Source organism: Colius striatus, chromosome 3, assembly GCF_028858725.1.
Source record: "Colius striatus isolate bColStr4 chromosome 3, bColStr4.1.hap1, whole genome shotgun sequence".
Taxonomy (NCBI): domain Eukaryota; kingdom Metazoa; phylum Chordata; class Aves; order Coliiformes; family Coliidae; genus Colius; species Colius striatus.
The window spans coordinates 54,255,112-54,270,289 of NC_084761.1; the positions used below are offsets into that span (position 1 = coordinate 54,255,112).

Below are 15,178 nucleotides of genomic sequence, written 5' to 3' on the forward strand. Positions count from 1 at the left end.
GCGCACCTGTCAGCCGGCAACCAGCGGCGGGCCGGGGGAGGGAGGGCGGCCGGAGGGGGGCGGGACAGCGGGGCGGGAGGCAGGCGGGCAGGGCGGCCCGCCGCGCTCCCATAGAAATACCTTCCGTCGCCCTCCACTCCGCGGATGCGCTGCCAACTCGCGCCGCGTCTCTCGGCCCCCACCCGCCCGCCGTCTCCTCGCGGCGAGGGCGGCACCTGGCGCGGCTGTTTATGCCCTGGGAAGTTGTCGGTTGGGAGAAAGGAGACGAGCGGGACGACCTCCGCCGCTGCCCCCTCTCCCACGGCCAAATGGCGGCGCAACAGGTGCTGGTGAGGCTGGAGGAGAGCAGAGGCCCCCCGCTGCCTCACCAAGGCGCTTCCCCGCCCCCTGAGGGGAACGGAGGTCACCTTCAGCCGAGGCCAGTTACTGAGTTTGTTAGGGTGAGACGATGTGCTTACTGGTACTTGTTTACAGGGCTGTTACTACGGTAATTGTGTTCGCGCTTGAAAATTTTAAGTTTGATTAAACGTTTAATCTGGAGCATGTTCTTGATATTGGAGCTAAAACATAGAGAAGAGGTTTTGAATCTGGATGCAGATTATTTTTGTGACAGAACTTACTGTTTTGACAACACTGAAATGAGACCTCTAACATTTACATAAACGGAGGGACACGTGAGTTAAACAGATGGAAACACACATTCGGCTTTTTATAACTGTCCCTCTCTTGCTAAAATGCCATGCGATGCTCAGTGAGGTGGTATCTGTAAAGTACACAGGGTTGAGTTGCTTTTTGTTGTTTCACCAGACATCAGAACCAAGAAATATCCCGTTAATGCCCACGAGGACTAAAAGAACTGATGATATTCAGCATTTGTTGACATGATTCTGTGTTCAAGCTTCTCTGCTAGAGATGACATTTCTGGTTTGCTTGGAATAAAGTTCAAACCATAAATTAACATTTAATCCTGCTACCCAGATCTATCATGTAGTTATACATGTTGGATCTGGGTAGCAGGATTGAATGTTAAGTAGATACTAGGAGGGCAACAGAAGCAGTAGGAAGGACAGATCTTTTCCTCTCGACTGAAAAATCTGGGGAGAGTTTTTAGTGGTGACTTCAACCCTCACAGCTGTGGGGAAGACCTGTATAGACATGGTCTCAGTGTCTGCACAATACACACATGAGAGAAACTGAGTCTATGCTGCTGGAGACTTGAACACATGCTATATAAGCTTCTTATCCTTTGACCCAGCTCTTTCCATTATATAACTGAGCTGTTTCTTCACCTCAGCCAAAGTAACCCTTGAGACAGTGATAAACATCCCCTCTGTTCCTAATAAGTGACATATTTCTAGTAGCAACTGAAAGCTGTCCAGCCAAGCTGGGCTGTCTTCTGAAAAGCAGACTTCTAGCATACCATAAATAGCAACCTTTCCCTTAGAGCATGAAGAAAGAAATATACCACATAAAGTAGACTCTGTAGTTACTTTTATTCTTGTTACCATTATTAATTGCTATTGGGGAAGACTCACTGTGGTTATTCTTAAGTGGAAATAAAAATAACGTGTACTGCTTTCCAGGTCATCTACCTTAATGACTGCAAGCAGGAGGTTGTTTAATCAAATAAATGAAGTATCATACTGTAACTTAACTTTCATTGCCTGAGGATTTTGTGGGTTCCTTTGTATTTGGGGAATTTATGACAAATTCCTTTGGAAAAACATGAACCTGATGTCTGACACCATGTATATGAAAAGCAAAGCATCTGACCAACGTCTCCCATAGGTTTGAACACCTAGACTGCATCAGACCAGTGCTTCATCTGGCAACACCGATTGTCTTTTCAAATGAAAATGCAAGAACCCACATAGTGGATGAATATGGAATAACACTGCCTGGGGAGGAAGCTTTTGTTCTAAACCTCCTGTAATTAAGAGTTGGGGTGTATTTTTGATCAGTAAAACTATACTTCTTTTCAATAATGCTGTTTTTGGTTCTTAATCTCATCCAAAATACTGCCTGTGGTACTCCCTATCCTAATAAACATTCAGTCTCTGAAATTCATGCTAAGCATCCATCACCAGCCATCCACATTTATTTTTAATATTATTTCTCTCCAGTTTCATCACATATGTGCATGTGTTTGAATTTCAAAAATAGGTGACTATTAAATTATTTGACTACTCTACCTTGTTCATATTTGTTTTGGTTTTTTTTCATAGCCCATCACATCTTTTCCCAGATAGGCATTTTTTACTACATTTTTCATCTGAATATCTCTACACATCCAAGCTTTTCAGAGTCTCATCTATTTTTGTTATATTTGCAGTGGCACAAACAGAACAAAACATTCCAAATGAAGACCTAATCTTGACATATCTAGTGAAAATAGAACATTGTATTGTATGTAGTATTTCATATACGTGTCTATATGTTTTTATTTGATCTACTTATGCAATGATCCACAGACACATTGACATTAAAAATATGCTGAATGGTTAGATAATTAGGAGAAACCAATGTATGTATAGTTCAGATCATTCCTGCCAGTGCATATTACATTGCCAATAATGAATTTCTATTGGGACTGCAATGCCAATGCATCTAAGATTTCTGGTTATTCTAGTGCCCAGTACAGATTCCTCTGAATATCACTAAGATTCATCTGTATTTTCTGACCATGATGTTCACATCCTTTTCTACATCCATAATAAATATTTTAAACTACACAAAGTTTTGTATTCCTAACTTTCCTCCGTGCTGAGAATTGCACTTCAGTCTTTGTCTTTTGTGTCAGTCACCATGCCATATCTTATCTCACAACTACTTAGTTTACACTATATAGTCTCTCTGATGGTGTATCAGAGACTTTTTTTTTCCCCAAGGGTTTTGTAATATAGTCTGTAAAGTTGTGTATCAAGTATTTTTTGGTTTAAATAGTGCAACAGACATTTCTCCATTAATTGGCATCTTCAAATACCTTCAGACACAGACTTGCTCTGTAGAATAGCTATGCTGATTTGACACATTTTCAGATGGTTTTATGACAGGTTTTTTTATCATCTTCTTTTAGAACTTTTTGAAGCAGGATTTCTTGGACTTGAATAAAATTTTAATTACCCGGATTATCCTACAGGAATTTATTTTTACTGAGACCTAGCCACCAGAGAAAGCAATGGAAATTTGGCCTATTTTGACTCCGAAGACTTACTGTGGTGGTGTATAGCTTTTGTACTCCTGAACTATAAATATCCATGAAATGAAATGCTTTCTCTGTGATTATTGTTAACTGGGAGAGTTACAGTTAAATGTCACATAATCTTCACAAACTTACATCAACAGATTCAGTTCCCTGCACCAAAGTCGAAACAACATCATCCTAGCACTGACAGAGGTGGATGGTTAATACAGACTCCACCCTTGTTCCTTCACCACTCTACAATGACAAAGATCACTCACAGTTACTTGTGGAAGTGGGCTGAAATTGGCAAGATGCACATGTGTTCACAGACCACCCTTTCTGATTTGAGCTTATAACCAAGAGATCTCAACTGTCTTCAGGGGGCTCTAGATATCCCAAGCAAGTTCTGCAAGGAGGTATACTGGGGGTTTTTTTCCCTATATTCTGTCTTCAGACAGACGTTTTCCCCCTCTCCTAATGTATGCAACAAGATAAGCATTTCTCTCCGGAGGAGGAATAGAGTGAGAAATACAGTATTTTGGGTGAAAATAGGAAAAGGCTGAGATATAAGCCTATTCTTAGGCATGATGTACAACCAAAGAGAAACACTTCTTGGGACACGTAGCTCCACAAACATAGCTACCTCTATCAAGTTCACCTTACAAGAGTTAGAGCTAGGCATTTATATACCTTTACAAGATTAGGACCCACTGTTAGGAAAAAAGTATTTATTCCATTCTCTCCCCATGACTTATTTCACTTCCATTATGAATGCAGACACAAAAGTAATTCATCTATATGTATCTTTATATTCCCAAATATTCCAAATATACCTGTGTAATCCTCTTGAGATTAAACCAAAATTAACAAAAAAAAAAGTATTTTGCAAAGCTTAGGATGTAATTTAAAAAATATCTGCTCATCCAGACACACAGGTAAATGTCTACTTTTATTCAAGATCCTCTTGATTTCAATGTAGTCATGTGAATTAGTTGCTGGTATAACAGGGTTAAGGTTTAAATGCTTGTATTCACATTATGGAATTATTTTTAACTGTGCAAAGAAGTCTAAAACAGTTGTTAAATACTATGTTTATACAAATTTTTTTATAGATGAGTGATGAATATGAAGACAGAAATTGCATTACAGACACTAATTGTCTTAGAAAAGCAACAATTTGACATTCTGAGCAAGAGAAAAAGAGGCATTTGAACAAATAAACATTGCTCTTTTAATGTTACTAATGTGAAGCAAAGAGGCTGCATGTGGACTTGAAGAGAAAGTTATTCCTGCATTAGAAAGTACTCCTGTAAATGAGGTAGCATTAACTTTTCTGTATTTCAGCCTTACTGTCTATTCCTACTGAATTTGTAAACAAGTTGAAGACTAGTGGTCTCATTTCTAGAGCCTTCAGTTACGTTGATGCTTATACAGTGTGCGCTACTCAGACAGAAACAGACAAGAAGAAGCTCCAAACGTACTTTGGTCACTTGAGTCACAACTCATTGTGCCATTGTTATTTCACAAGTCCTAAAATCAAACTTGGAACTTATAAATACACCTACAAAGAAGCATTTGAACACAGATTTCTAAGCATATCACTGTTCTGTTTAGCATTGCACAGCTTAAACAATTATTTTTTTCATTGGCTCACACATTTTGAGAACCAAAGTCCTTATTTTACTTTTATGTGTTTTCTGTTTATAAGCATTGATTTTGAGCAGTCACATTCAGTAATTCCAATATTTTGTCAACTACATACACATACATAGTCCAAGCTACATGCCAATGCAAATTTGCTTTAGGTAGGCTGTGGGAGCTACAAGAAGAGACAAGGAAGGAGGCTTATGAGGGGTCTCCCAAACTATTTAAAGGAATGCTGCCCACTTCTGGCACCTGCTAAGTAGGTGATGGGCTTCTAAAGCCAACATGCAAAGAGTAGAACATAGCTAAATCACTTAGGCCTTGAAACACATTTGCAGAACTTAAGCATGGACAACACTAAGGACTGAAAGGCCTTCCATGTTGAAGTTGAGGTTTTCCCATGGGGTATGTAGGAGTGTTCTGGGTAGGGGGGTACTTTCTCAAAGTACTTGCTTTCCTCTGTATGCTTTCAGAGCAGAACACCTATGATCTCTGCCACTTCCCCTCTAGTTCAGATGCCTCTCAGTGTTGAAACACCATATGCTCTTAAGAACATACTTGAGTAGGTGCATGAAGGACTGTGCCCAGATGACAGGCTTTCCTCTGTACACATGAATGTTTGCTTATGTGTGTGATGACTTTGCTTATGTCAGAAGCCAGATAAGGTTTCTGTCTGCTTTTTAATCAGATTATGTCAATTATTGATCAATAATGTCTTAGGTTCTATGAGCATGCATGAAAACCTGTCATGATCACAACTGAAAATGGCATGTCTCTACATCAGCTCTAAATAACTGTTGAATTCTGAATAACTATTGAATTTGATCTTCTTCCACATCTCACTTTCACGGAACATTACAATATGCAGGTTTACAATCAGAATACAAATTTTGATTAGGATTTCCAATCATTACTAACCACTGCTATTCCAAAAAATACTATGTATCACACAACTGTAAAGTTGGATAGTTTTATGCAGACTCAGTAAAAATAAAGGTAAACTATATTATGCAAAACACAAAGATATAAACAGATTATTTCATACAGTGGTAAAAACAACTTACAACATTTCAAGATTTTTTAAATTCCATACTGAAATATTTCTAAGCTTTTTTATATATATGTATTCTATGTCTTTGACCCTCAGAGAAATAAAGCTTAGCTGAAGGCATTTATGAGATAGCAGCACTATATTTGCAATGTACCTAACAGTTAACAGTCTGAATGCAGAATGTATATCAAATAAAGATACTAAGATAGTCACCTTAGCTATTAAAATGGAATATTTACATCTATTGAATTAGAAAAATAACATTTCTTGATTTATTTTGATGTCATAGGTGTTTTATGTTTACTAAGGAACATTTTTTATAAGAACTTTAGCTCATGATTATGCTGTATTGAACTAGAGTTTTTTTAAATACCTGTGGAAGTTCATCTTTAGTCTTCTGGTACTCCAGTACACTCAGAGCAAGAGTAATGCTGAGACAGTTACATAGCTATGAGCCTTAAGTTCAAATTCAGCAGAAGAGGAGTTATATTAACAGCACCAGCCTCCAAAGAGTATCGTCTTACAGCTACAGTAAGATGTAATGGGTTAATGAAATATATCTAAGAAGATATTGCATGGAAGTCCATAGGCTAGAGGAACATCAAAAATCTAACAGGACTAGAGGAGTAATTGGTAACTGAAGAGCAGATACAACCACCCAAGAATGATAATGCACTGGCAAGTGTGCTTCTACTATGTATAGATTATCTGTCCTACTTAACTCTGACTCACCACCTTACATATCCTCTCATCCTTATAATTTCTCTCATCTTCCTCTCACTTCTTCCCTTTCACCCTTCTCAATTAATTAGTTGCTGCTTCAGCTGCACTAATTATTTAGTTAAAGTCTTGGTCTCCTAATCTTATCTCTCCACACTAGATTTGAGTACTAGCTTGCCATCGTAACTGGTCCTCTGATACTACCTAGCACTCAATATTTGTCTCCTCTTTGTACTTTGCCCTGTCTCATTTCCTGCTAGTCTTCAGTCCAGATTTGCAGATCATGGCAAACCTTTTTCTTTTTTTCCCACTGTTGTCTCACAGAATTAGAATTTCCCACAACTTTACTCCGACTTTCATTGCACCTATTTGCACAACATAGGCGAAGAGTGAATCAGGTGGAGCTACAGACCCACTATCCACATTATGGTTACATTGGAGGAGATCTTTCAGTATATTTCCATAAGAAAGTTTAAGTTCTGCAAGACAACCATGAGACGATAATCAATGGTAAGAGATGTGCTTCAGAAGGTGTTTTTCTAATCCAAATTAAAACCCTAATGTGAACATGCCCACTATCTTGTCAGTCTCAACAATTAGCTATGACATTTTTCCCATACCTCTCAATTTTAATCTACAGTACTTACATCTCCTTACTGCCAAGATATCTCTACTTTTGAATGAGGAAGCTCCCCTGTTCCACATTGCATGGAGTCGCTGGAGAGAATATATTCTTATGATTCACCCCAGTCTAGGCTTGGCATCATCTACAGAAGCAGACCAGAGTTTTATTCAGGCCATCTGGAGCTTTCCCAGGTAAGGGATGAAGAGCTTCCAGGAAACTGATCTGTAAAATTTAAGACTTTACTGATCACGTGCAATTATTTTCCAAGCTTTTAAAATTTGAGTAATTTATGTTAAGAAAAGCAGCAGGCACACTTTCAACAAAACAGTTAATACCACTTTCTAAAATCTGGACTCAGAAGAAGTTTGAAAAAAAAATCTTTAACGCAGGAGGCATAGAAAATCATAAACACTGAGTTTCTCATCAATTACATCATTCAGAATTCATCTATCAGAATTATTTTGGCAGAAAGAAGATTCAAAATGGAATCTCATGGAGGCTTTAATCCCATGCATTTTTCCAAACTCAGAAATAGAAAAAGCCTTTTAAAATATCAGGTCACCTTAGTAGATGGCAACAGGTCTAATATTTTTTAGAATTCTTAAACAGATCTCACTTAATCCCTTCATACATTAATGCTGGAGTGTTTTTTTTCATAAAAAAAAAAAAAAGGAATTCCAAGCTTTTAGGAGCTTAATTTTACCAAATTATTTCTAACTCTTCCTACATAAATATAGGTAGAATTTCTGCAGATTATAAACATATTAGAATAATCTGAGATACTGAAGAGTAGTTAAATTTTTATTTAGATATGCTGCAGAAGGATCTAGACAAAAGCCTACTTTAGTAGTAATATTTCAAATCAGACATTAGTTTTTATATCTGGAAATCCAGGTAACACTGCAGACAACTGAAAACTTAAGGGAACCAAGGATTGCCAGTTGGACAAAGGTATAAAGAATGTACGAATGATATATTATTCATACCAGTAAATTCTCATTGTTATTTCCTTGCCAATCCACTGAATGGAAATATACTACAAATGAAAATAATTTTAAAGGTTTTTCCAGTAATTTTTCAAAGCTATCTGACTATTAATCACTGGAGTTCACGTCATCCAGTTAAGAATGCACAATATTCCAATTTGCTGCCAACATTTTTCTTTATTGATCAAACACTGGCATCAAATCACAATATCTCATTCGCAGAGCACTGTGAAAAAAAAGAACTTCAGCTTCACTGCCATCTGGATCACAGATCATCCCATAAAATGTGTTCAGGTTGACAGTAGGTCTTTGAAGTACTTAGTTCATATTATGCTTGTGATGCTGTTTTATGCTGTGTCCTGTCACAATCTATTTTGAAAAGAATACCATTCCATTAATGTTCAAATTTATCAAAAAAATACTATTTTCTCCTTAGACAATAATCTATGTCTAGTTAGGTATTTTATAGTGAATTTGTAGACATACACAATGATGTTGCCATTAGGGCTCCCTCAGCATACTGGTTAATGTCAGTAGCCTGTAACCAGGAGCTGAAGATGCTGAAGTTGTTAGCCTCTTTTTGGGTGGAACTCAGTACCACACAGGATTAGGCCATCATTCAGAAAGCACATCAGCATCACCCAGAATGAACTGTGTGAACAGGAGTGGATGTGAAGAGATCCTTAATGAATGCAAAATATGAATGTTGTTACTAGGACATACTTTGAAAGTGTAAACTGAATTTCAGATTATAGTTCTTAATCTACATGAAGGGTGCTAATCTAAATGGATTTGTAAAATCAGATTCCTAATCCTGCCTACTATACTATTGGATGAGAGCCTAAAAACTCTTCTACATAAGAAGTCCTATCACACATAGAATGAGTAAGATTTTTCATGCCTAAATAAAGCAAACATGACTTGAGCCTCTGTAGTTGAGCACACTTTTGCACTGTCCTGTGAATGCTAATTCCATTCTATTCATTAAAAATTCAAAAACAAAGCTAAGAAAGAGTACTTAGTCCTTCACATAACTGGAAATTAATGATAAAGATAATTCAACAGTGGATTCTTGGCATTCAATTCAACTGTCCTGTTTATAGCCCAATTAATGGATTTTTATCTTTTTTGATGAAGGAATAATGAAAGCTGTGTTTGATGCCACATCTGGTCATGACTGTGTCATACTACAGCAGAATGATCATTCTGAGGGCTGGGGAAACCTAAATAGGCCGAGTTACTGCCTTTTTATATCGCCCAGTTTTCAGGACTCATACATTTTTATTATTTTTCAGCCATCTTGTCATTAACTGTATGCTTTTGCACTTATTACCACCTACAAAAATCTTTTTTCATACAAACTTATTTGTTATGTTTCAGATATTTTGAGAAGTTTTGTATGGTAAGTTTTAACAAGTGATTATGGTGAGAGCTTTTCCATGAGTGTCTTATGTCTTATTAAAGCAGTAGGAATTTTACTTTGGTAAAGGCAGCAGAGGACAGCCAGCAGACTATCCCTTTAATCCTGATTTAAATGCCATAGTGCATCGGAATTCTGCTCATGGAAAGAGAAATCAATGCTAGTTTTGTACTGGAGACTATTATTTTAAGGTCATTCCAAATCTCTTTGACCAGTTTTATGGGCATGGACTGTATTTGCTCTTCCAGCACTATGGGAGAGCTGTTTGTGAGGGCAATTCAGTGACATTACACAGAATCACAGAATCTCAAGGGCTGGAAGGGACCTCAAAAGATGATCTAGTCCAAGCCCCCTGCCAGAGCAGGACCATCAAGAGTAGGTCATACAGGAATGCGGCCAGGCACTGAAACAAGATCATTCAGTCACTGTGCACTTTCTTCCTGGAAATCACTGACAGTCAAATATCCTTGTACTTCAAGTACCAATTTATTATAAATGTATTTTAACATCAGCAGTTTTAGTTGAGACTAATATATGGCTTTAAGTAACTTAGGGAGATTAATGCTAATTGAATAGATGAGAAGAATATTAGTCATTGCACAGACTAATTCAAAACTGCTAATGCAGTTACCAGACTGAAGTCAGATTTGTTGTACCAGTTAATTCTTATGTGAATATCATGGTATTAAGAATATCTGTTTCATGTTGAAACAGTGGAAAATTCTAAATGCTTTTTGAAAACCTGTTCCATTTCTTTTTCCAAAGTTGTTAGCTTTGCTTTGCAGTGTTTTATCTAATACTGAGCAAAGTTTTTTGTAGGACAAAGTGCATTAATAGCTTAGGGCAACGTAATGAGTTATTTTAGGTAAAAATGGTCATAGAACAATGTTTACAGCGTCTAAATAATACTATTTTGGGTTTCAAGGTTATTAAATCAAGTTCTAACTTGTAATGACAGCATGCAAAGAAAATAATCAATATAATAAGATACATAATATTTGGAAATTAATTATCTTGAAAACCTATCAAGTATTCAGTGGATAAAATAAACATTCACATTTCACTTTGCAGATGTGAACTTGTTCATTTTAATATGTAGCAGGTTGCAACATCCAGAATGAAAAAAACCAAAACACCACCAAAAAACCTTCCAGCAACACATTCTCTTTTCTGTAGTCACTCATCCCTGATATATCAGGGACAGAAAGTGAAGTGAATGAAGTATAAGAACCAGCAAGTGACATCTGACATAAATTCACTAAGAAGTGCTGAAACAGCTGCAAAAAATGAAAGCAGAATGGAAAATTTCACTCCAGAGAAATCACTATGGGGATTAAACAAGGGCTAACCGATTTGCATGCAAAGTTATGCTAGCATGGTCATGTACTAAATTTTAGGATGTCAGCTTGTATATCTTTGCAGTGCTACATTCTGCCTTCAGAAAGTATCAGTAGTCTCAGATAGCTAGCGTTTTTTCACCTAGTCCACCTCCACTTAAATTCAATCTAATCACATGCCTCCCCAAAAAAGGATTTCTCTAGTTCATCTTACATGGTGCTCTCTTAATAGGACCTTAGAATTATACATTTTGTCCATTCAATGTAAGTTTACTTTACTGTCATCTGAATTATGCTGCAAGATGCAAAATTCCTGCCTACTGAATTATCCTGATATTCACATCAGCTGGAAAAGAAGTGCTTCTGTAGTTACAGAAAAGTCTGTGCAAAAGTAACTGAGGCTGGTAAGCAGCAGCTACCAAAAACAGCCATCTAAGTAATCAGGTCTTACTGATTTACATCCAACCCAAGAAACATGCCCCAAAGGAATTTCAATAATTGTGCTAATTTTTGGTAAAGTTTGGACTAATCGAGAAGTTTTGAAAAACTGGGAAAAGCAAGTGATGGTGCTTCACCTTAATGGAAATATTATATTATGTAGTCATTAACATATCCTGTCCTGTGGCAAATTAAATTTCAAGTTCTTATCAGTAAATACTCAGTTGCTTAAAAAGAGATATTAGAGTGATCAAGTCAAAAGAGATATATTATCTTGACTTTGATAAATTAATAGAGAACTAAAGGTAATCATAGAATCATAGAATAATTTTGGTTGGAAAAGACCTTTAAGATCATCAAGTCTAACCATTAACCTCACACTACCAAGCCCATCAGTAAACCATGTTTCTCAGCACCTCATCTATGCAGCGCTCCACCACCTCCCTGGGCAGCCTGTTCCAGTGTCAAACCCTCTTGGTGAGAAAGTTCTTCCTAATCTCCAATCTAAGCTTCTCTTGGCTCAACTTGAGCCCATTTCCTCCTATCCAAGCATTCATTACTGGACAGAAGATATTGACCCTCACATCTCTACAATCCCCTTTCAAATAGTTGTAGAGAGTGATCATGTTAGTCTCTTCTTCTCCAGCTAAATAACCTCTGTTCCCTCAGCTGCTCCTCATAAGACTTTTTTTCTAGACCCATATCAACTTCATTGTCCTTCTCTGGACACGCTCCAGCACCTCAATGTCCTTCTTGCAGTGATGGGCCCAGAACTGGACACAGTATTCAAGGTGCAGCCTCATCAGTGCTAAATACCTGGGAACAATCACTTCCTTCATTCTTCTGGTCACACTATTTCTGATACAGGCCAGGATGCCATTGGCCTTCTTGGCCATCTAGGTGTACTGCTGGCTCATGTTAAGCCAGATGTCAGTTAACACGTTCAGGTCTTTTTCTTCTGGGCAGATTTTGAGCCACTCTGCCCCAAACCTGTAGCACTGCTGGGGGTGTTGTGGCCCAAGTGAAGGACTCGCTACTTGGCCATTTTGAACTTCATACAACTGGCCTCATCCTATTGTTCCAGCCTGTCTAAGTCCCTCTGAAGGGCCTCCCTGCCCTCAGGCAGGTCCACACTCCTTCCCAGGTTGGTGTCATCAGCAAATTTACCAAGGGTGAATTCAATCCCTTCACCCAGATCATTCATAAAGATGTTAAACAAAACAGGCCTCAGCACTAAGCCCTGGGGAACACCACTGGTGAACGGCTGCCAACTGGATTTAACTCCATTTCCCACCACTGGCTGGGCCTGACCATCTGGCCAGTTTTCCACCCAATGCAGAGTAGGTCTGTCCAAGCCATGGGCAGCCATTTTCTCCAGGAAGATGCTGTGGGAAACTGTGTCAAAGGCCTTACTAAAGTCCAGGTCAACTACATCCACAGCCTTTCTCTCATCCACCAAGTGGGCCACCTAATCATAGAAGGAGATTAGATTGGTCAAGCAGGACCTGCCTTTCATGAAGCCATGCTGACTGGATTTGAACCCTTGGTTGTCCTGTATGTTGCCTCGCAATGATGCTCAGGATGATGTGCTCCATAACTTTCCCCAGGACTGAGGTCAGGCTGACAGGCCTGTAGTTCCCAGGATCCTCCTTCTGGCCCTTATTGTAGGTGCGATGTGTCGTGGTTTGGCCCAGCTAGCACAGCAGCACCATGACAGTCTCTCACTCCATGCCCCCATTCACCCCCACCCTCATTAGGATGGCAGAAGCCCTAGTGAAATGGGAGTAAAAAGATAAGCAAGGTTGTTGTGGATTAAGACAAGGGCAGGGAGGGTTTGCTGTCAATTACAGTTCCAGGCACAACAGACTCCAGTATTCAACTTACAAAGTAGAACAGCTTATTCTACAAGAAACAGAATGGAATAAAGCAAAAAGGGAATAGGATGGTGAGAAAATTACAACCAGCACTTTAAGATCTCCCTCCCTCATCCCTCCTTTCTCCCCGGGCCCAGCTCACTGCTCCTGTGTGGTAGTTTGAGCCTGGCTGGATGCCAGGTGCCCACCACACCGCTTTACCCCCCACCTCCCGAGAAGCAAGCCAGGGAAGGGGAGAAAATAAGATGGGAATCTCGTGGGTTGAGATAAAAGCAGTTTAATAAGTAAATAAGCAGCAAAGCCGCGCGCGCGGGAAGCAAAGCAGAAGCAGATAAGCTGTTACTCTCTACTTCCCATCAGCAGCGATGTCCGGCCACCTCCCGAGAAGCAGGGCTTCAGTACGCGTAGCGGTTGCTTTGGGAAGGCCAGAAATGAATCTCGCCTCCTCTTCCTGCTCCTTTCCCCCAGTTTATATTTCTGAGCTGACGTCATATGGTATGGAATATCTCCTTGGTCAGCCTGGGTCAGCTGTCCTGGCCATAGTCCCTCCCAAGATCATGCCCACTCACAGCTATTGGTGAAGGTGGGGGAAGGAATGCTGGAGGGACAGCCCCGATGTTGTGCAAGCGGTAGTCATAATATTGATATCAACAGTAAGCACAGCACTGCAGGAGCTGCTGTGGAAAATCACTACCGTCCCAGACCCACTACAGTCTCCACCCCTTATTCCATACCATTTATGTCATGCTCAGACAAACCATCTTAACAATCCATATACATTCTTATATACTCTCATTAACCAGTACCCCTACTCTTCAACAGACAAACATCATTCTTGTATTCCCTCTTGCATCTTGCATCAAACAAACAAACAACATTCTTATATCTTTCATCCTCTGTAGATGTTCACTGGAGCAGGTCATAACTTCTGTCTCATCCATCAAGATGAATATCCAGGCCAGGGGAAACAGTATGTTCAGTGTTGGGCACCAGCACCGGCTTGGTTTGTCCACTTGTTCGGTTTTTCTTGCAAAGTTCATCTACAACAGATAACTCACATAACAGGTTATTTTTCCCCCAAGGTTAAGTCTCCTTGAGGTACACATCGAGTTTCCCCATCCTTTCTCATCACCCACCAAGTACAGCCAGGCCCTTGAGCAAAGACAATCCCACGAATGGGTTTGCCTTTTCCCATGGGAGGTGCAACCCATACTGCCTTCCCCAGCCATTTCCCTGGGTGCACTACGGGGACCTTATCTCCTCCCACAGTATGTAGTGGTTTTGTTTGGGCAGGACCAGGACGGTTAGTTGAACCTCTGCTATTGACCAGCCAAGTGGCTTCTGCTAAATTTTTATCCCACTGCTTCCATGCCCCATTGCCCAGTGCTCTCAACATGGTCTTTAGTAACCCATTATATCTCTCAATCTTTCCAGAGGCTTGTGGGTGATAGGGGATGTGGTATATCCACTCAATGCCATGTTTCTTTGCCCAGGAGTTTATGAGATTATTTCGAAAATGAGTTCCATTATCTGATTCAATTCTTTCTGGAGTGCCGTGTCGCCACAAAACTTGCCTTTCAAGACCCAAGACAGTATTTTGGGCAGTGGCATGGTTTACAGGGTATGTTTCCAACCAACCAGTAGTTGCTTCCACCATGGTGAGTATATACCGCTTGCCTTGATGTGTTCGTGGTAGTGGTCCAACATAGTCAATTTGCCAGGCCTCACCATACTGAAAACCCAGCCATCGGCCTCTGTTCCAGGGAGACTTGATTCGTGTGGCTCGCTTGATTGCGGCACATGTTTCACATTCATGGGTGACCTGTGTGATGGCTTCCATGGTCAAGTCCACCCCTCGATCACGAGCCCATCTATATGTTGCATCTCTTCCCAGATGTC

The 15,178-nt window shown here is 39.6% G+C and overlaps 1 protein-coding gene across 1 annotated transcript in view; it reads right to left on the reverse strand.

The window, feature by feature from the left end:
* PDGFC (platelet derived growth factor C) overlaps window positions 1–245 on the reverse strand; it is a 136,181-nt gene extending 135,936 nt beyond the window's left edge. Inside the window, exon 1 of the mRNA XM_061993375.1 lies at window positions 121–245. The gene's annotated coding sequence lies outside the window, so the exon portion shown is untranslated. The remainder of the gene's footprint in view (window positions 1–120) is intronic.
* Window positions 246–15,178: the final 14,933 nt, after the last annotated feature.